General features: G+C 39.9%; 9 non-coding genes across 9 annotated transcripts; all 9 read left to right on the top strand.

Annotated features, from left to right (window-relative positions):
* Positions 1-589: 589 nt before the first annotated feature.
* Positions 590-753, top strand: LOC149773866 (U1 spliceosomal RNA). Its single transcript, XR_016417239.1, has one exon. It is a non-coding gene; the product is annotated as a U1 spliceosomal RNA (small nuclear RNA).
* A 1,487-nt stretch (positions 754-2,240) lies between these two features.
* LOC149773865 (U1 spliceosomal RNA) lies at positions 2,241-2,404 on the top strand. Its single transcript, XR_016417238.1, has one exon. It is a non-coding gene; the product is annotated as a U1 spliceosomal RNA (small nuclear RNA).
* Positions 2,405-3,889: 1,485 nt separating this feature from the next.
* LOC149773864 (U1 spliceosomal RNA) lies at positions 3,890-4,053 on the top strand. The gene has a single exon (XR_016417237.1). It is a non-coding gene; the product is annotated as a U1 spliceosomal RNA (small nuclear RNA).
* Positions 4,054-11,093: 7,040 nt separating this feature from the next.
* Positions 11,094-11,257, top strand: LOC149773863 (U1 spliceosomal RNA). Its single transcript, XR_016417221.1, has one exon. It is a non-coding gene; the product is annotated as a U1 spliceosomal RNA (small nuclear RNA).
* Positions 11,258-12,726: 1,469 nt separating this feature from the next.
* LOC149773862 (U1 spliceosomal RNA) lies at positions 12,727-12,890 on the top strand. The gene has a single exon (XR_016417236.1). It is a non-coding gene; the product is annotated as a U1 spliceosomal RNA (small nuclear RNA).
* A 1,457-nt stretch (positions 12,891-14,347) lies between these two features.
* On the top strand, positions 14,348-14,511 carry LOC149773861 (U1 spliceosomal RNA). The gene has a single exon (XR_016417235.1). It is a non-coding gene; the product is annotated as a U1 spliceosomal RNA (small nuclear RNA).
* Positions 14,512-15,978: 1,467 nt separating this feature from the next.
* Positions 15,979-16,141, top strand: LOC149773860 (U1 spliceosomal RNA). Its single transcript, XR_016417200.1, has one exon. It is a non-coding gene; the product is annotated as a U1 spliceosomal RNA (small nuclear RNA).
* A 1,489-nt stretch (positions 16,142-17,630) lies between these two features.
* On the top strand, positions 17,631-17,794 carry LOC149773859 (U1 spliceosomal RNA). The gene has a single exon (XR_016417233.1). It is a non-coding gene; the product is annotated as a U1 spliceosomal RNA (small nuclear RNA).
* Positions 17,795-19,277: 1,483 nt separating this feature from the next.
* LOC149773858 (U1 spliceosomal RNA) lies at positions 19,278-19,440 on the top strand. The gene has a single exon (XR_016417218.1). It is a non-coding gene; the product is annotated as a U1 spliceosomal RNA (small nuclear RNA).
* The last annotated feature ends 2,627 nt before the right edge of the window (positions 19,441-22,067 follow it).

Genomic DNA, 22,067 nt, shown 5'->3' with positions numbered 1-22,067 from the left:
ATACCTGCATTTTTCATTTATGACACCAAGCGATCTTGCCAGTGCAAACACAATCCCTTTCCCTACGTAACAGTTCGGGAAAGCATTGTGTACTAAACAGCTGGATGTGATTGACCATAGTTCTTGCTAGACGACTATTGCTATTTCACTGTCAACTTGCTGTGAAGTAACTATGGGAGGTCAATGGCTGATATCAGTTTCAAGAACAAGACAAGCCCGAAACGCGGAATTGAAAAATGTATCCATATATTTAATTAAAAAACCATAATAGCTGAAAAATACGCACCGTTGCCTCAAGTTAAGAAATTTGCCAGGGGCCAATATACGAAACTATTCCCTGCCGTCCGAGCAAACCTATATAGCATATATCCACCGTAAAAGAAACTGAAATTGCAAATAAAGGACTATTTGAAGACATTTCAGTTACTTTTGTAATGTTGAAACATAAGCTATAAAGTTATTCGGAATACTAAGACATCAGCAGTACCATGGCCCTGAATCGTTTTAATTTATTTTCATTACTTAGAGGCACACTTCCTACTCCAGACACAAATGTCAGTTGATAAACGTCAGTAAACGTCAAGAAATCATACTTACCTGGACCAGGGAGTACCGTGATCAGCTAGGCGGTTTCCCCAGGATGAGGCCTTTCCATTGCACTTCGGTTGGGCTGAAACCTGCGATCACCCCAAATGTGGGTGACTCGGGGTCGTTATTTATTAGTGTGGGGGTCTGCGTTCGCGCTAACCCCTGATAATTCAATTAAAAATAACCAATAATCTCAAGCTTATGACAAAATTAGTCTGGATGTCTCTGATTAGCACGTGCCAATCGATAATGTTATTATTTCTTACACTGCTCTTTCAAGGGGTGGGTACCCCGGGTGGTCTAAATAGCCCACCATTACGGATCGCGGCCATCTCACCTGTCTGCGTGTGTTTGAGTTTCGGATTTGGCCCATGTGGTTATCAGAGAAAGCTTGCCAGTATGTTATCATGGGTCGGGAGTTCTTTCCGTTCATTTTTCTTCTCCCGGGTTCTTCCTCCACCATTTATATTGCCTGCCATGCATAGCCTATCTTGTGCTGAAAAATGGCATTAAACCCTACAACAAACAACTTTCAAAGAGCCATCTCACAACGAACGTGTGAAATATCTTTGAGTAACAGCGATCCAGCATATTTGTGAGAGAAAGAAAGAAAGAAAGAGAAATAAATGGAAACATGCTTACTGGATTCGACGAAAATCAAGTTTTATTTTCACAGAACTTCTCTGCAGTAGAGAGAGAGAGAGTGAGAGAGAGAGAGAGAGAGAGAGAGAGAGAGAGAGAGAGAGAAACAATATCTTCAAATAACAGGAACAACTTCGTTAATACAGCAAGCTTGTTGTCCTTATCAAAAGCAGTGACAGCTTCATCATAAGTCTCATTGTAGAGATCATCTGCATCACCAGTTACTTCTGTATCAGCAGCACTTTCAACAATCCAAAGCTTCTAGACTCGGAGTACGGCGAAGCGTAGCTGGCCAATCAGTGGCACAAAGATTTCAAATTTAATAAAACAGAGGAAACAAATAGTAGTATTCCTTTGACCTGACAAGTCGATTTGCAGTGGTTCATAGCAAAAGAGGTTGATGCACTGCAACCTCAAATTTATACCTGCATTTTTCATTTATGACACCAAGCGATCTTGCCAGTGCAAACACAATCCCTTTCCCTACGTTACAGTTCGGGAAAGCATTGTGTACTAAACAGCTGGATGTGATTGACCATAGTTCTTGCTAGACGACTATTGCTATTTCACTGTCAACTTGCTGTGAAGTAACTATGGGAGGTCAATGGCTGATATCAGTTTCAAGAACAAGACAAGCCCGAAACGCGGAATTGAAAAATGTATCCATATATTTAATTAAAAAACCATAATAGCTGAAAAATACACACCGTTGCCTCAAGTTAAGAAATTTGCCAGGGGCCAATATACGAAACTATCCCCTGCCGTCCGAGCAAACCTATATAGCATATATCCACCGTAAAAGAAACTGAAATTGCAAATAAAGGACTATTTGAAGACATTTCAGTTACTTTTGTAATGTTGAAACATAAGCTATAAAGTTATTCGGAATACTAAGACATCAGCAGTAGCATGGCCCTGAATCGTTTTAATTTATTTTCATTACTTAGAGGCACACTTCCTACTCCAGACACAAATGTCAGTTGATAAACGTCAGTAAACGTCAAGAAATCATACTTACCTGGACCAGGGAGTACCGTGATCAGCTAGGCGGTTTCCCCAGGATGAGGCCTTTCCATTGCACTTCGGTTGGGCTGAAACCTGCGATCACCCCAAATGTGGGTGACTCGGGGTCGTTATTTATTAGTGTGGGGGTCTGCGTTCGCGCTAACCCCTGATAATTCAATTAAAAATAACCAATAATCTCAAGCTTATGACAAAATTAGTCTGGATGTCTCTGATTAGCACGTGCCAATCGATAATGTTATTATTTCTTACACTGCTCTTTCAAGGGGTGGGTACCCCGGGTGGTCTAAATAGCCCACCATTACGGATCGCGGCCATCTCACCTGTCTGCGTGTGTTTGAGTTTCGGATTTGGCCCATGTGGTTATCAGAGAAAGCTTGCCAGTATGTTATCATGGGTCGGGAGTTCTTTCCGTTCAGTTTTCTTCTCCCGGGTTCTTCCTCCACCATTTATATTGCCTGCCATGCATAGCCTATCTTGTGCTGAAAAATGGCATTAAACCCTACAACAAACAACTTTCAAAGAGCCATCTCACAACGAACGTGTGAAATATCTTTGAGTAACAGCGATCCAGCATATTTGTGAGAGAAAGAAAGAAAGAAAGAGAAATAAATGGAAACATGCTTACTGGATTCGACGAAAATCAAGTTTTATTTTCACAGAACTTCTCTGCAGTAGAGAGAGAGAGAGTGAGAGAGAGAGAGAGAGAGAGAGAGAGAGAGAGAGAGAGAAACAATATCTTCAAATAACAGGAACAACTTCGTTAATACAGCAAGCTTGTTGTCCTTATCAAAAGCAGTGACAGCTTCATCATAAGTCTCATTGTAGAGATCATCTGCATCACCAGTTACTTCTGTATCAGCAGCACTTTCAACAATCCAAAGCTTCTAGACTCGGAGTACGGCGAAGCGTAGCTGGCCAATCAGTGGCACAAAGATTTCAAATTTAATAAAACAGAGGAAACAAATAGTAGTATTCCTTTGACCTGACAAGTCGATTTGCAGTGGTTCATAGCAAAAGAGGTTGATGCACTGCAACCTCAAATTTATACCTGCATTTTTCATTTATGACACCAAGCGATCTTGCCAGTGCAAACACAATCCCTTTCCCTACGTTACAGTTCGGGAAAGCATTGTGTACTAAACAGCTGGATGTGATTGACCATAGTTCTTGCTAGACGACTATTGCTATTTCACTGTCAACTTGCTGTGAAGTAACTATGGGAGGTCAATGGCTGATATCAGTTTCAAGAACAAGACAAGCCCGAAACGCGGAATTGAAAAATGTATCCATATATTTAATTAAAAAACCATAATAGCTGAAAAATACGCACCGTTGCCTCAAGTTAAGAAATTTGCCAGGGGCCAATATACGAAACTATCCCCTGCCGTCCGAGCAAACCTATATAGCATATATCCACCGTAAAAGAAACTGAAATTGCAAATAAAGGACTATTTGAAGACATTTCAGTTACTTTTGTAATGTTGAAACATAAGCTATAAAGTTATTCGGAATACTAAGACATCAGCAGTACCATGGCCCTGAATCGTTTTAATTTATTTTCATTACTTAGAGGCACACTTCCTACTCCAGACACAAATGTCAGTTGATAAACGTCAGTAAACGTCAAGAAATCATACTTACCTGGACCAGGGAGTACCGTGATCAGCTAGGCGGTTTCCCCAGGATGAGGCCTTTCCATTGCACTTCGGTTGGGCTGAAACCTGCGATCACCCCAAATGTGGGTGACTCGGGGTCGTTATTTATTAGTGTGGGGGTCTGCGTTCGCGCTAACCCCTGATAATTCAATTAAAAATAACCAATAATCTCAAGCTTATGACAAAATTAGTCTGGATGTCTCTGATTAGCACGTGCCAATCGATAATGTTATTATTTCTTACACTGCTCTTTCAAGGGGTGGGTACCCCGGGTGGTCTAAATAGCCCACCATTACGGATCGCGGCCATCTCACCTGTCTGCGTGTGTTTGAGTTTCGGATTTGGCCCATGTGGTTATCAGAGAAAGCTTGCCAGTATGTTATCATGGGTCGGGAGTTCTTTCCGTTCATTTTTCTTCTCCCGGGTTCTTCCTCCACCATTTATATTGCCTGCCATGCATAGCCTGTCTTGTGCTGAAAAATGGCATTAAACCCTACAACAAACAACTTTCAAAGAGCCATCTCACAACGAACGTGTGAAATATCTTTGAGTAACAGCGATCCAGCATATTTGTGAGAGAAAGAAAGAAAGAAAGAGAAATAAATGGAAACATGCTTACTGGATTCGACGAAAATCAAGTTTTATTTTCACAGAACTTCTCTGCAGTAGAGAGAGAGAGAGAGAGAGAGAGAGAAACAATATCTTCAAATAACAGGAACAACTTCGTTAATACAGCAAGCTTGTTGTCCTTATCAAAAGCAGTGACAGCTTCATCATAAGTCTCATTGTAGAGATCATCTGCATCACCAGTTACTTCTGTATCAGCAGCACTTTCAACAATCCAAAGCTTCTAGACTCGGAGTACGGCGAAGCGTAGCTGGCCAATCAGTGGCACAAAGATTTCAAATTTAATAAAACAGAGGAAACAAATAGTAGTATTCCTTTGACCTGACAAGTCGATTTGCAGTGGTTCATAGCAAAAGAGGTTGATGCACTGCAACCTCAAATTTATACCTGCATTTTTCATTTATGACACCAAGCGATCTTGCCAGTGCAAACACAATCCCTTTCCCTACGTAACAGTTCGGGAAAGCATTGTGTACTAAACAGCTGGATGTGATTGACCATAGTTCTTGCTAGACGACTATTGCTATTTCACTGTCAACTTGCTGTGAAGTAACTATGGGAGGTCAATGGCTGATATCAGTTTCAAGAACAAGACAAGCCCGAAACGCGGAATTGAAAAATGTATCCATATATTTAATTAAAAAACCATAATAGCTGAAAAATACGCACCGTTGCCTCAAGTTAAGAAATTTGCCAGGGGCCAATATACGAAACTATCCCCTGCCGTCCGAGCAAACCTATATAGCATATATCCACCGTAAAAGAAACTGAAATTGCAAATAAAGGACTATTTGAAGACATTTCAGTTACTTTTGTAATGTTGAAACATAAGCTATAAAGTTATTCGGAATACTAAGACATCAGCAGTACCATGGCCCTGAATCGTTTTAATTTATTTTCATTACTTAGAGGCACACTTCCTACTCCAGACACAAATGTCAGTTGATAAACGTCAGTAAACGTCAAGAAATCATACTTACCTGGACCAGGGAGTACCGTGATCAGCTAGGCGGTTTCCCCAGGATATCCGGCCAAGACAAAGTAGATCAAAGAATTCTTTTGAAGTGAAAGTTCAAAGTTTACCGCTTTGGAATATGTATCGCCGTGTTGAAATCAACATCTCAAGGTATGTGAATTCGGATGTGTATCTTCGTACACTACGAGTGGAAGGACGAATTTCTCGGGAGGAAGCGCTTCGCAAACTTGAAGCTGCGGGTGTTACTATTTCTGACATCGAAGGTTTATATAGAGAAGGGGAAAATGCCCCATGGAATGCTGTGCTCAAGTCCCAAGAGAAGGCAAAAGGCGTGACCGGTGACGGCATTAAATATATTGCTAACCTAATAATTGACCTCAGAATACACTGGCTGCCCCTGTTTGTCAATGATATTGTTATCAAGGAAGTTCTAAAGGATTATGGGGAGATCCTTGACATAAGCAGAGACAAGACAATTATAAACAAGGACACAATGATTGAAAACGGTACAAGGATAGTGAAACTCCGGACCACAGAATTCGATTGCAGGAATATTCCCCACATCGTGTCGCTTGGCATGTGTGGTATGCTTATAACAATGAAGGGCCGCCCCCCACTTTGCCTGAGATGTCGTCAGTCGGGGCACCTCCGAAAAGACTGCCCAGAGAAAGGTGCTAGCTATGCTTCAGCAGTGAATAATAAAGGACACGTTGCCCAACAACCACCTGCACCAAGCACATCAACCCAAGCAACGACACACGAACCTTTAACACCAGCAGCCCCTGCGTCGACAAACAGCAAACCAATTGATCACCCCACCACCACCACCCCCTTGGACGCCTCCCACGGGGCGGAAGAGGAAGTAGCGACCCAAACACAAGAGAAAGCAACAGTACCGGATGACAATGATGAAGATGACTCGAATCAACCCAGACCACAAGAAAAAAGAGAATTGTTTGACCTAGATTCGTGCACGTGGCAGGTAGTCACGTCTAAAAGATCAAAAAAGTCTCGTCTTGAGGAGGATTCAAGTATGGATGTGCAAAATTCTTAATTTGGATTACACTACAGTAACTGTGTAATAAAGAAATCGGAACGCTCACGGACAATGAATATAATCAAATGGACCGGGCATATACAAGGACAGTAAAATGGACAATGAATAAGCATAACGGACTAAATATTTCAGGACTTTCCCTGGTTATACGTTCTATTACAGGTTTGTTCTTTTACTTAATCATAATTTTTCATTCTCTTCAAATGTACAATATCCTTCATATCATCCTTATCTATTTCATAGCACATACAACATTTGTAGATTTTTATCTATTTTCTTCAACCATATTTTATCCCTTAATTACATTTCCTCCCTTATTATGTTATCGTTCAGCAAGTCATTTCTGGTTTCCAATAGTATTACCTTATACAACGGACTCTACCCGTCTCGAGTTCAGATTGATTCACTTGATACACCTAGAGTCCCACATACACTAACGATTTTGAACCTATTCTGGACTTGTCATACCAATAACAAGCAACCCATGAGTAAAATTAATATCCTTACATTAAATGTCAATGGCCTTCGAACCAACACGGATCAAAAACTATACGAGATTAGAAACTTGGTATCTTCGCATCACATCGACCTTGTATTCCTACAAGAAACCCACGTGGAGAAAAGAACCCTTACTTCAAAAATTCAAGATAAATTGCAATGTTATTATGCCATATGGAGTTTTGGCTCGAATCTTTCATCTGGAGTTGCTATCATTAATTTTAATCCTAACATACGTTTTTTAAAATATGAAACGGATTTTGACGGTAGAATAATATGTGCTGACTTTCAATTTAATGATATACCATATCGTGCCATAAATATATATGCCCCCATCCCTGATTCGGAGAAAAGTGAATTTTTTACTTCATTGTTCACATATTTAACGGGACAACATAATCTCATTCTTGCTGGAGATTTCAATTGTGTCACTAACTCCAACCTTGACCGAGTAGGTAATCTAACCAATTACAGCGAAAAGTCCGTCCAAACATTGAAATCGCTTATATCCAACTTTAAACTAATTGACACATTTCGCAAACTGAACCCCTCGGCAAAATTGTACACATGGTATCGAAACACACTAGACCCCTCATTACCACTGTTAGCAAGCAGACTTGATCGACTGTATGTTTCTAAAAACATAGCAAATTTCATCATTAATTCGACAATCGTTAACTTCGCTCAGTCCGACCACGATGCAGTAACTTTAAGTATAGCATGTAACTCATCAATATCATATGGTACCGGTTACTGGAAATGCAATAACTCGCACTTAAACCATAACACATTAAAAACTCTCATTACGGACCTAATTAAGAGAGAACTAAGATATCATAACATCACCCTAGAATATTGGGATGAGCTAAAACTCAAACTTAAAGAAGAAATCATTCGATATTCCAAACAACTTTCGAAAATTAAAAACTCTGCAATTAAATCATTGAAGAAAGACTACCAATATCTAAGACAGAAATATGATTTAACCAATAATGAAGAACTTCTCTTTCAAATACAAGAACTCCGAATGTCTATCAAGGAATTACAAAATGAAAAATATATAGGATCAGTCATTAGGAGCAAAGCGAAAATTTTAGATAATAACGAAAGACCGAGCCAATTCTTTTTTCAATTAGAAAATAAAAAGGGTTCCCAGAAAACTATCACTGAAATTGAGTATAATAATGTGACTCATAACTCAAGTGTTGATATCTTAAACTGTTTTAAAAAGTTTTATTCCAATCTTTTTACCACAGAATTGATTGATGAAGAATTATTTAAAGAATTTCTAACTGGGTTACCTCAGTTAAAGGCTGAAGATAACCAATTCCTTACCGGACAAATTACTAAAGTAGAAATTTGGAAATCTTTAAATATGATGGAGCCAAATAAATCACCTGGACCCGATGGTCTCACAAAAGAGTTTTATGTCACGTTTTTTGAATGTTTAGGCGACACATTAGTCCGTTTATATAATTTGATCTTTGAATCAAACACTTTGTCTGATTCACAAAAACTATCTTATATTACGTTATTATGTAAGGATCCTGAAAATTCAAATAATATGAAAAATTGGAGACCTATCTCCCTATTAAATTTAGACTATAAAATTCTATCCAAAGTTATTGCTAATCGACTTGGAAATGTCATGTCCAAAATAATACACATGGAGCAAACATGTGGAGTTAAAGGTCGATCTATTTTTGATAATGGTCACCTTATACGAAACATCTGTGACTACATCGAACAAAAAGAATTATCATGTGCATTTATTTCCTTAGATCAAGAAAAAGCATTTGATAGGGTAAATTATCAATTTATGTTAAAAACATTAGAATCTTTCGGGTTTCATCCTGACTTTATTAAATGGATTTCAATTTTCTACACTGATATTAGTTCATCAGTTATAGTCAATAATTTTATTTCGGACCCCTTTTTAATCTCAAGAGGAGTCCGTCAAGGTTGCAGTCTTTCCCCCCTTTTATATGTAATAGTGTACGAGCCTTTTGCAATCAAAATTCGAAACGACCCAGAAATTATAGGTGTTAAGGTGCCAGGTGCAAGAGAAGCCTGTAAGATCTCCCTTTTCGCGGACGATAGTACAGGCTTCTGTTGCACGGACAAATCGATCGAACGGTATTTATTTTGGTCTCGCATGTACGATCGCGCTTCCGGTGCTAAGGTAAATTATAGCAAATCAAACGGTATGTTCATGGGTAAATGGCGGAACCGCAGTGATCACCCCTTTGGCATTTCCTGGATCGACAAACAAAAAATTGTAGGGTTTCATTTTGGCAACGATTTAAGTCATGATGATCACTGGAACAAAAATGTTACTAAACTTACGAATACACTATTACTATGGAAACGTAGAAATTTACCTCTCATTTCTAAATCCCATGTTATTAATCTTTTAGCTTATAGCAAAATTTGGTATACTGCAACCGTGACTGATCTACCTAAACATTATGAAATTTTAATAAATAGGAATATCTTCACATTTTTGTGGAATTCTAAATTCGAACCTCTCGCTAGAGCTGTATGCATCAATCCCCTTTACGACGGAGGTTTAAACATCACCCATTTGAGATGTAAAATCCAAGCAATACGTATACAGCATATACAAAAATTACTCGACGATGAATATTCAGCCAAATGGAAAGATTTTGCAAGGTATTGGATCGGTTTACAACTAAGGTCTTTCAACCCTAATTTGGCGCTTAATAAATTTACTCATACGCTATATGTTCCTAAATTCTATCAAAAGTGCATGACCATTTTCAAAACATTTCATGAAAATAATCCTAGTCTCAAATTTGGTCTAGTCCCCACAAAATATTTCTACCAACGACAATTACAAAGCTATGTTCTTGAACCTAAAATAACCAAATTATACGATTTAAATTTCGGCAACATTTGGAAAAATTTGCATAATAAAATTTTAGACCCCATCACTAGAGATGTGTGTTTCAAAACAATACATGATATTTTGCCCGTTAACTACAACATGTTCTTAAAGAAGATTTCCAAATCTAAGTTATGCGCTTTTTGCGGTGACATTGAAACGACTGATCATTTATTTTTCGAATGCAAATTAATACTCCCCTTACAACAGCTCATTATCAAATGGTTAAAAAAACTTTCCAGAAACTCCTTCAATACCTTTTATACTTTCCTTAAATTCGGTCTTATCCCGAATGGGGCCTCGTTCCCGGAACCTGAATTCGAGGACTTGTGCCTTTTATTATGCGCTGAATATAAATATGCTATATGGATTAAACGTATACGAGCATATTATTATAAAGAAGTGGTAACCAGTAACACCTTGTTATCCTTCTTTCTCTCCCGATTAAAATGCAGAATCAGAACTGACTTTTCCAGGCTTAACTTGGTTCATTTTATAGATAAATGGTGTTTAGCTGGATTATTCTGTTCTCTCTTCAATTTTGAATTAGTAATAGACATAAGTCTAGAATAATACTACATTCCTTCCCTTTTGGATAAATCCAATTATATATAATTTTACGATTTCTCCTTAGCTCTCACTACACAGTCACCATGTTTTAATCCACGTCTGCCGGCCTACACGTTAATTTAAGAATATCTCAAGCAGCACGTGCTAACATTCTCTGTTTTATTGCACGAACTTTTACAGCACTTCACTGGTCTATCAAATTTACATGAGGTATAGTACTTGCATCACCTTAAATACACTTTGCATTTTTAAGAATACAGTTTCTCTAATATTAGAATTTTATAATTTGCAATATTTAAACTTCTGTATGAGATTATTATACGTTTCGCAAACTAGATGTTACAAATTTACAATAGAAATTGCATACAATCATATTATGTATAACTTTGTCGCTTGTGAGCTATGCGCTTTACAATATATGTACATTTGTGTGTATACAAGAGCATGGATGGACAGTGAGTGTGCACATCTACGTGTATTTATGAGTTTGTGTGCTAAGGCGTGTATGGGGTGAAGATGGGAGTGTCGTTTTCGCTTGTACATTTTAACATGTAAATATTGAATAAAGAATTTATGAAAAATAAAAAAGGTTTCCCCAGGATGAGGCCTTTCCATTGCACTTCGGTTGGGCTGAAACCTGCGATCACCCCAAATGTGGGTGACTCGGGGTCGTTATTTATTAGTGTGGGGGTCTGCGTTCGCGCTAACCCCTGATAATTCAATTAAAAATAACCAATAATCTCAAGCTTAGGACAAAATTAGTCTGGATGTCTCTGATTAGCACGTGCCAATCGATAATGTTATTATTTCTTACACTGCTCTTTCAAGGGGTGGGTACCCCGGGTGGTCTAAATAGCCCACCATTACGGATCGCGGCCATCTCACCTGTCTGCGTGTGTTTGAGTTTCGGATTTGGCCCATGTGGTTATCAGAGAAAGCTTCCCAGTATGTTATCATGGGTCGGGAGTTCTTTCCGTTCATTTTTCTTCTCCCGGGTTCTTCCTCCACCATTTATATTGCCTGCCATGCATAGCCTGTCTTGTGCTGAAAAATGGCATTAAACCCTACAACAAACAACTTTCAAAGAGCCATCTCACAACGAACGTGTGAAATATCTTTGAGTAACAGCGATCCAGCATATTTGTGAGAGAAAGAAAGAAAGAAAGAGAAATAAATGGAAACATGCTTACTGGATTCGACGAAAATCAAGTTTTATTTTCACAGAACTTCTCTGCAGTAGAGAGAGAGAGAGAGAGAGAGAGAGAGAGAGAGAGAGAGACAATATCTTCAAATAACAGGAACAACTTCGTTAATACAGCAAGCTTGTTGTCCTTATCAAAAGCAGTGACAGCTTCATCATAAGTCTCATTGTAGAGATCATCTGCATCACCAGTTACTTCTGTATCAGCAGCACTTTCAACAATCCAAAGCTTCTAGACTCGGAGTACGGCGAAGCGTAGCTGGCCAATCAGTGGCACAAAGATTTCAAATTTAATAAAACAGAGGAAACAAATAGTAGTATTCCTTTGACCTGACAAGTCGATTTGCAGTGGTTCATAGCAAAAGAGGTTGATGCACTGCAACCTCAAATTTATACCTGCATTTTTCATTTATGACACCAAGCGATCTTGCCAGTGCAAAAACAATCCCTTTCCTTACGTAACAGTTCGGGAAAGCATTGTGTACTAAACAGCTGGATGTGATTGACCATAGTTCTTGCTAGACGACTATTGCTATTTCACTGTCAACTTGCTGTGAAGTAACTATGGGAGGTCAATGGCTGATATCAGTTTCAAGAACAAGACAAGCCCGAAACGCGGAATTGAAAAATGTATCCATATATTTAATTAAAAAACCATAATAGCTGAGAAATACGCACCGTTGCCTCAAGTTAAGAAATTTGCCAGGGGCCAATATACGAAACTATCCCCTGCCGTCCGAGCAAACCTATATAGCATATATCCACCGTAAAAGAAACTGAAATTGCAAATAAAGGACTATTTGAAGACATTTCAGTTACTTTTGTAATGTTGAAACATAAGCTATAAAGTTATTCGGAATACTAAGACATCAGCAGTACCATGGCCCTGAATCGTTTTAATTTATTTTCATTACTTAGAGGCACACTTCCTGCTCCAGACACAAACGTCAGTTGATAAACGTCAGTAAACGTCAAGAAATCATACTTACCTGGACCAGGGAGTACCGTGATCAGCTAGGCGGTTTCCCCAGGATGAGGCCTTTCCATTGCACTTCGGTTGGGCTGAAACCTGCGATCACCCCAAATGTGGGTGACTCGGGGTCGTTATTTATTAGTGTGGGGGTCTGCGTTCGCGCTAACCCCTGATAATTCAATTAAAAATAACCAATAATCTCAAACTTATGACAAAATTAGTCTGGATGTCTCTGATTAGCACGTGCCAATCGATAATGTTATTATTTCTTACACTGCTCTTTCAAGGGGTGGGTACCCCGGGTGGTCTAAATAGCCCACCATTACGGATCGCGGCCATCTCACCTGTCTGCGTGTGTTTGAGTTTCGGATTTGGCCCATGTGGTTATCAGAGAAAGCTTGCCAGTATGTTATCATGGGTCGGGAGTTCTTTCCGTTCAGTTTTCTTCTCCCGGGTTCTTCCTCCACCATTTATATTGCCTGCCATGCATAGCCTATCTTGTGCTGAAAAATGGCATTAAACCCTACAACAAACAACTTTCAAAGAGCCATCTCACAACGAACGTGTGAAATATCTTTGAGTAACAGCGATCCAGCATATTTGTGAGAGAAAGAAAGAAAGAAAGAGAAATAAATGGAAACATGCTTACTGGATTCGACGAAAATCAAGTTTTATTTTCACAGAACTTCTCTGCAGTAGAGAGAGAGAGAGAGAGAGAGAGAGAAACAATATCTTCAAATAACAGGAACAACTTCGTTAATACAGCAAGCTTGTTGTCCTTATCAAAAGCAGTGACAGCTTCATCATAAGTCTCATTGTAGAGATCATCTGCATCACCAGTTACTTCTGTATCAGCAGCACTTTCAACAATCCAAAGCTTCTAGACTCGGAGTACGGCGAAGCGTAGCTGGCCAATCAGTGGCACAAAGATTTCAAATTTAATAAAACAGAGGAAACAAATAGTAGTATTCCTTTGACCTGACAAGTCGATTTGCAGTGGTTCATAGCAAAAGAGGTTGATGCACTGCAACCTCAAATTTATACCTGCATTTTTCATTTATGACACCAAGCGATCTTGCCAGTGCAAACACAATCCCTTTCCCTACGTAACAGTTCGGGAAAGCATTGTGTACTAAACAGCTGGATGTGATTGACCATAGTTCTTGCTAGACGACTATTGCTATTTCACTGTCAACTTGCTGTGAAGTAACTATGGGAGGTCAATGGCTGATATCAGTTTCAAGAACAAGACAAGCCCGAAACGCGGAATTGAAAAATGTATCCATATATTTAATTAAAAAACCATAATAGCTGAAAAATACGCACCGTTGCCTCAAGTTAAGAAATTTGCCAGGGGCCAATATACGAAACTATCCCCTGCCGTCCGAGCAAACCTATATAGCATATATCCACCGTAAAAGAAACTGAAATTGCAAATAAAGGACTATTTGAAGACATTTCAGTTACTTTTGTAATGTTGAAACATAAGCTATAAAGTTATTCGGAATACTAAGACATCAGCAGTACCATGGCCCTGAATCGTTTTAATTTATTTTCATTACTTAGAGGCACACTTCCTACTCCAGACACAAATGTCAGTTGATAAACGTCAGTAAACGTCAAGAAATCATACTTACCTGGACCAGGGAGTACCGTGATCAGCTAGGCGGTTTCCCCAGGATGAGGCCTTTCCATTGCACTTCGGTTGGGCTGAAACCTGCGATCACCCCAAATGTGGGTGACTCGGGGTCGTTATTTATTAGTGTGGGGGTCTGCGTTCGCGCTAACCCCTGATAATTCAATTAAAAATAACCAATAATCTCAAGCTTATGACAAAATTAGTCTGGATGTCTCTGATTAGCACGTGCCAATCGATAATGTTATTATTTCTTACACTGCTCTTTCAAGGGGTGGGTACCCCGGGTGGTCTAAATAGCCCACCATTACGGATCGCGGCCATCTCACCTGTCTGCGTGTGTTTGAGTTTCGGATTTGGCCCATGTGGTTATCAGAGAAAGCTTGCCAGTATGTTATCATGGGTCGGGAGTTCTTTCCGTTCAGTTTTCTTCTCCCGGGTTCTTCCTCCACCATTTATATTGCCTGCCATGCATAGCCTATCTTGTGCTGAAAAATGGCATTAAACCCTACAACAAACAACTTTCAAAGAGCCATCTCACAACGAACGTGTGAAATATCTTTGAGTAACAGCGATCCAGCATATTTGTGAGAGAAAGAAAGAAAGAAAGAGAAATAAATGGAAACATGCTTACTGGATTCGACGAAAATCAAGTTTTATTTTCACAGAACTTCTCTGCAGTAGAGAGAGAGAGAGAGAGAGAGAGAGAGAGAGAGAGAGAAACAATATCTTCAAATAACAGGAACAACTTCGTTAATACAGCAAGCTTGTTGTCCTTATCAAAAGCAGTGACAGCTTCATCATAAGTCTCATTGTAGAGATCATCTGCATCACCAGTTACTTCTGTATCAGCAGCACTTTCAACAATCCAAAGCTTCTAGACTCGGAGTACGGCGAAGCGTAGCTGGCCAATCAGTGGCACAAAGATTTCAAATTTAATAAAACAGAGGAAACAAATAGTAGTATTCCTTTGACCTGACAAGTCGATTTGCAGTGGTTCATAGCAAAAGAGGTTGATGCACTGCAACCTCAAATTTATACCTGCATTTTTCATTTATGACACCAAGCGATCTTGCCAGTGCAAACACAATCCCTTTCCCTACGTAACAGTTCGGGAAAGCATTGTGTACTAAACAGCTGGATGTGATTGACCATAGTTCTTGCTAGACGACTATTGCTATTTCACTGTCAACTTGCTGTGAAGTAACTATGGGAGGTCAATGGCTGATATCAGTTTCAAGAACAAGACAAGCCCGAAACGCGGAATTGAAAAATGTATCCATATATTTAATTAAAAAACCATAATAGCTGAAAAATACGCACCGTTGCCTCAAGTTAAGAAATTTGCCAGGGGCCAATATACGAAACTATTCCCTGCCGTCCGAGCAAACCTATATAGCATATATCCACCGTAAAAGAAACTGAAATTGCAAATAAAGGACTATTTGAAGACATTTCAGTTACTTTTGTAATGTTGAAACATAAGCTATAAAGTTATTCGGAATACTAAGACATCAGCAGTACCATGGCCCTGAATCGTTTTATTTATTTTCATTACTTAGAGGCACACTTCCTACTCCAGACACAAATGTCAGTTGATAAACGTCAGTAACGTCAAGAAATCATACTTACCTGGACCAGGGAGTACCGTGATCAGCTAGGCGGTTTCCCCAGGATGAGGCCTTTCCATTGCACTTCGGTTGGGCTGAAACCTGCGATCACCCAAATGTGGGTGACTCGGGGTCGTTATTTATTAGTGTGGGGGTCTGCGTTCGCGCTAACCCCTGATAATTCAATTAAAAATAACCAATAATCTCAAGCTTATGACAAAATTAGTCTGGATGTCTCTGATTAGCACGTGCCAATCGATAATGTTATTATTTCTTACACTGCTCTTTCAAGGGGTGGGTACCCCGGGTGGTCTAAATAGCCCACCATTACGGATCGCGGCCATCTCACCTGTCTGCGTGTGTTTGAGTTTCGGATTTGGCCCATGTGGTTATCAGAGAAAGCTTGCCAGTATGTTATCATGGGTCGGGAGTTCTTTCCGTTCATTTTTCTTCTCCGGGTTCTTCCTCCACCATTTATATTGCCTGCCATGCATAGCCTATCTTGTGCTGAAAAATGGCATTAAACCCTACAACAAACAACTTTCCAAAGAGCCATCTCACAACGAACGTGTGAATATCTTTGAGTAACAGCGATCCAGCATATTTGTGAGAGAAAGAAAGAAAGAAAGAGAAATTAAATGGAAACATGCTTACTGGATTCGACGAAAATCAAGTTTTATTTTCACAGAACTTCTCTGCAGTAGAGAGAGAGAGAGTGAGTGAGAGAGAGAGAGAGAGAGAGAGAGAGAGAGAGAGAGAGAAACAATATCTTCAAATAACAGGAACAACTTCGTTAATACAGCAAGCTTGTTGTCCTTATCAAAAGCAGTGACAGCTTCATCATAAGTCTCATTGTAGAGATCATCTGCATCACCAGTTACTTCTGTATCAGCAGCACTTTCAACAATCCAAAGCTTCTAGACTCGGAGTACGGCGAAGCGTAGCTGGCCAATCAGTGGCACAAAGATTTCAAATTTAATAAAACAGAGGAAACAAATAGTAGTATTCCTTTGACCTGACAAGTCGATTTGCAGTGGTTCATAGCAAAAGAGGTTGATGCACTGCAACCTCAAATTTATACCTGCATTTTTCATTTATGACACCAAGCGATCTTGCCAGTGCAAACACAATCCCTTTCCCTACGTTACAGTTCGGGAAAGCATTGTGTACTAAACAGCTGGATGTGATTGACCATAGTTCTTGCTAGACGACTATTGCTATTTCACTGTCAACTTGCTGTGAAGTAACTATGGGAGGTCAATGGCTGATATCAGTTTCAAGAACAAGACAAGCCCGAAACGCGGAATTGAAAAATGTATCCATATATTTAATTAAAAAACCATAATAGCTGAAAAATACACACCGTTGCCTCAAGTTAAGAAATTTGCCAGGGGCCAATATACGAAACTATCCCCTGCCGTCCGAGCAAACCTATATAGCATATATCCACCGTAAAAGAAACTGAAATTGCAAATAAAGGACTATTTGAAGACATTTCAGTTACTTTTGTAATGTTGAAACATAAGCTATAAAGTTATTCGGAATACTAAGACATCAGCAGTAGCATGGCCCTGAATCGTTTTAATTTATTTTCATTACTTAGAGGCACACTTCCTACTCCAGACACAAATGTCAGTTGATAAACGTCAGTAAACGTCAAGAAATCATACTTACCTGGACCAGGGAGTACCGTGATCAGCTAGGCGGTTTCCCCAGGATGAGGCCTTTCCATTGCACTTCGGTTGGGCTGAAACCTGCGATCACCCCAAATGTGGGTGACTCGGGGTCGTTATTTATTAGTGTGGGGGTCTGCGTTCGCGCTAACCCCTGATAATTCAATTAAAAATAACCAATAATCTCAAGCTTATGACAAAATTAGTCTGGATGTCTCTGATTAGCACGTGCCAATCGATAATGTTATTATTTCTTACACTGCTCTTTCAAGGGGTGGGTACCCCGGGGTGGTCTAAATAGCCCACCATTACGGATCGCGGCCATCTCACCTGTCTGCGTGTGTTTGAGTTTCGGATTTGGCCCATGTGGTTATCAGAGAAAGCTTGCCAGTATGTTATCATGGGTCGGGAGTTCTTTCCGTTCAGTTTTCTTCTCCCGGGTTCTTCCTCCACCATTTATATTGCCTGCCATGCATAGCCTATCTTGTGCTGAAAAATGGCATTAAACCCTACAACAAACAACTTTCAAAGAGCCATCTCACAACGAACGTGTGAAATATCTTTGAGTAACAGCGATCCAGCATATTTGTGAGAGAAGAAAGAAAGAAAGAGAAATAAATGGAAACATGCTTACTGGATTCGACGAAAATCAAGTTTTATTTTCACAGAACTTCTCTGCAGTAGAGAGAGAGAGAGTGAGAGAGAGAGAGAGAGAGAGAGAGAGAGAGAGAGAGAAACAATATCTTCAAATAACAGGAACAACTTCGTTAATACAGCAAGCTTGTTGTCCTTATCAAAAGCAGTGACAGCTTCATCATAAGTCTCATTGTAGAGATCATCTGCATCACCAGTTACTTCTGTATCAGCAGCACTTTCAACAATCCAAAGCTTCTAGACTCGGAGTACGGCGAAGCGTAGCTGGCCAATCAGTGGCACAAAGATTTCAAATTTAATAAAACAGAGGAAACAAATAGTAGTATTCCTTTGACCTGACAAGTCGATTTGCAGTGGTTCATAGCAAAAGAGGTTGATGCACTGCAACCTCAAATTTATACCTGCAATTTTTCATTTATGACACCAAGCGATCTTGCCAGTGCAAACACAATCCCTTTCCCTACGTTACAGTTCGGGAAAGCATTGTGTACTAAACAGCTGGATGTGATTGACCATAGTTCTTGCTAGACGACTATTGCTATTTCACTGTCAACTTGCTGTGAAGTAACTATGGGAGGTCAATGGCTGATATCAGTTTCAAGAACAAGACAAGCCCGAAACGCGGAATTGAAAAATGTATCCATATATTTAATTAAAAACCATAATAGCTGAAAAATACGCACCGTTGCCTCAAGTTAAGAAATTTGCCAGGGGCCAATATACGAAACTATCCCCTGCCGTCCGAGCAAACCTATATAGCATATATCCACCGTAAAAGAAACTGAAATTGCAAATAAAGGACTATTTGAAGACATTTCAGTTACTTTTGTAATGTTGAAACATAAGCTATAAAGTTATTCGGAATACTAAGACATCAGCAGTACCATGGCCCTGAATCGTTTTAATTTATTTTCATTACTTAGAGGCACACTTCCTACTCCAGACACAAATGTCAGTTGATAAACGTCAGTAAACGTCAAGAAATCATACTTACCTGGACCAGGGAGTACCGTGATCAGCTAGGCGGTTTCCCCAGGATGAGGCCTTTCCATTGCACTTCGGTTGGGCTGAAACTGCGATCACCCCAACTGTGGGTGACTCGGGGTCGTTATTTATTAGTGTGGGGGTCTGCGTTCGCGCTAACCCCTGATAATTCAATTAAAAATAACCAATAATCTCAAGCTTATGACAAAATTAGTCTGGATGTCTCTGATTAGCACGTGCCAATCGATAATGTTATTATTTCTTACACTGCTCTTTCAAGGGGTGGGTACCCCGGGTGGTCTAAATAGCCCACCATTACGGATCGCGGCCATCTCACCTGTCTGCGTGTGTTTGAGTTTCGGATTTGGCCCATGTGGTTATCAGAGGAAAGCTTGCCAGTATGTTATCATGGGTCGGGAGTTCTTTCCGTTCATTTTTCTTCTCCCGGGTTCTTCCTCCACCATTTATATTGCCTGCCATGCATAGCCTGTCTTGTGCTGAAAAATGGCATTAAACCCTACAACAAACAACTTTCAAAGAGCCATCTCACAACGAACGTGTGAAATATCTTTGAGTAACAGCGATCCAGCATATTTGTGAGAGAAAGAAAGAAAGAAAGAGAAATAAATGGAAACATGCTTACTGGATTCGACGAAAATCAAGTTTTATTTTCACAGAACTTCTCTGCAGTAGAGAGAGAGAGAGAGAGAGAGAGAGAAACAATATCTTCAAATAACAGGAACAACTTCGTTAATACAGCAAGCTTGTTGTCCTTATCAAAAGCAGTGACAGCTTCATCATAAGTCTCATTGTAGAGATCATCTGCATCACCAGTTACTTCTGTATCAGCAGCACTTTCAACAATCCAAAGCTTCTAGACTCGGAGTACGGCGAAGCGTAGCTGGCCAATCAGTGGCACAAAGATTTCAAATTTAATAAAACAGAGGAAACAAATAGTAGTATTCCTTTGACCTGACAAGTCGATTTGCAGTGTGGTTCATAGCAAAAGAGGTTGATGCACTGCAACCTCAAATTTATACCTGCATTTTTCATTTATGACACCAAGCGATCTTGCCAGTGCAAACACAATCCCTTTCCCTACGTAACAGTTCGGGAAAGCATTGTGTACTAAACAGCTGGATGTGATTGACCATAGTTCTTGCTAGACGACTATTGCTATTTCACTGTCAACTTGCTGTGAAGTAACTATGGGAGGTCAATGGCTGATATCAGTTTCAAGAACAAGACAAGCCCGAAACGCGGAATTGAAAAATGTATCCATATATTTAATTAAAAAACCATAATAGCTGAAAAATACGCACCGTTTGCCTCAAGTTAAGAAATTTGCCAGGGGCCAATATACGAAACTATCCCCTGCCGTCCGAGCAAACCTATATAGCATATATCCACCGTAAAAGAAACTGAAATTGCAAATAAAGGACTATTTGAAGACATTTCAGTTACTTTTGTAATGTTGAAACATAAGCTATAAAGTTATTCGGAATACTAAGACATCAGCAGTACCATGGCCCTGAATCGTTTTAAATTTATTTTCATTACTTAGAGGCACACTTCCTACTCCAGACACAAATGTCAGTTGATAAACGTCAGTAAACGTCAAGAAATCATACTTACCTGGACCAGGGAGTACCGTGATCAGCTAGGCGGTTTCCCCAGGATATCCGGCCAAGACAAAGTAGATCAAAGAATTCTTTTGAAGTGAAAGTTCAAAGTTTTAATGGAATATGTATCGCCGTGTTGAAATCAACATCTCAAGGTATGTGAATTCGGATGTGTATCTTCGTACACTACGAGTGGAAGGACGAATTTCTCGGGAGGAAGCGCTTCGCAAACTTGAAGCTGCGGGTGTTACTATTTCTGACATCGAAGGTTTATATAGAGAAGGGGAAAATGCCCCATGGAATGCTGTGCTCAAGTCCCAAGAGAAGGCAAAAGGCGTGACCGGTGACGGCATTAAATATATTGCTAACCTAATAATTGACCTCAGAATACACTGGCTGCCCCTGTTTGTCAATGATATTGTTATCAAGGAAGTTCTAAAGGATTATGGGGAGATCCTTGACATAAGCAGAGACAAGACAATTATAAACAAGGACACAATGATTGAAAACGGTACAAGGATAGTGAAACTCCGGACCACAGAATTCGATTGCAGGAATATTCCCCACATCGTGTCGCTTGGCATGTGTGGTATGCTTATAACAATGAAGGGCCGCCCCCCACTTTGCCTGAGATGTCGTCAGTCGGGGCACCTCCGAAAAGACTGCCCAGAGAAAGGTGCTAGCTATGCTTCAGCAGTGAATAATAAAGGACACGTTGCCCAACAACCACCTGCACCAAGCACATCAACCCAAGCAACGACACACGAACCTTTAACACCAGCAGCCCCTGCGTCGACAAACAGCAAACCAATTGATCACCCCACCACCACCACCCCCTTGGACGCCTCCCACGGGGCGGAAGAGGAAGTAGCGACCCAAACACAAGAGAAAGCAACAGTACCGGATGACAATGATGAAGATGACTCGAATCAACCCAGACCACAAGAAAAAAGAGAATTGTTTGACCTAGATTCGTGCACGTGGCAGGTAGTCACGTCTAAAAGATCAAAAAAGTCTCGTCTTGAGGAGGATTCAAGTATGGATGTGCAAAATTCTTAATTTGGATTACACTACAGTAACTGTGTAATAAAGAAATCGGAACGCTCACGGACAATGAATATAATCAAATGGACCGGGCATATACAAGGACAGTAAAATGGACAATGAATA

The sequence above is a fragment of the Sinohyriopsis cumingii genome, unplaced genomic scaffold, assembly GCF_028554795.1.
Source record: "Sinohyriopsis cumingii isolate HCF-2022 unplaced genomic scaffold, ASM2855479v2 utg000547l, whole genome shotgun sequence".
Lineage (NCBI taxonomy): Eukaryota > Metazoa > Mollusca > Bivalvia > Unionida > Unionidae > Sinohyriopsis > Sinohyriopsis cumingii.
This window is presented reverse-complemented; position numbering and strand designations above follow the sequence as displayed.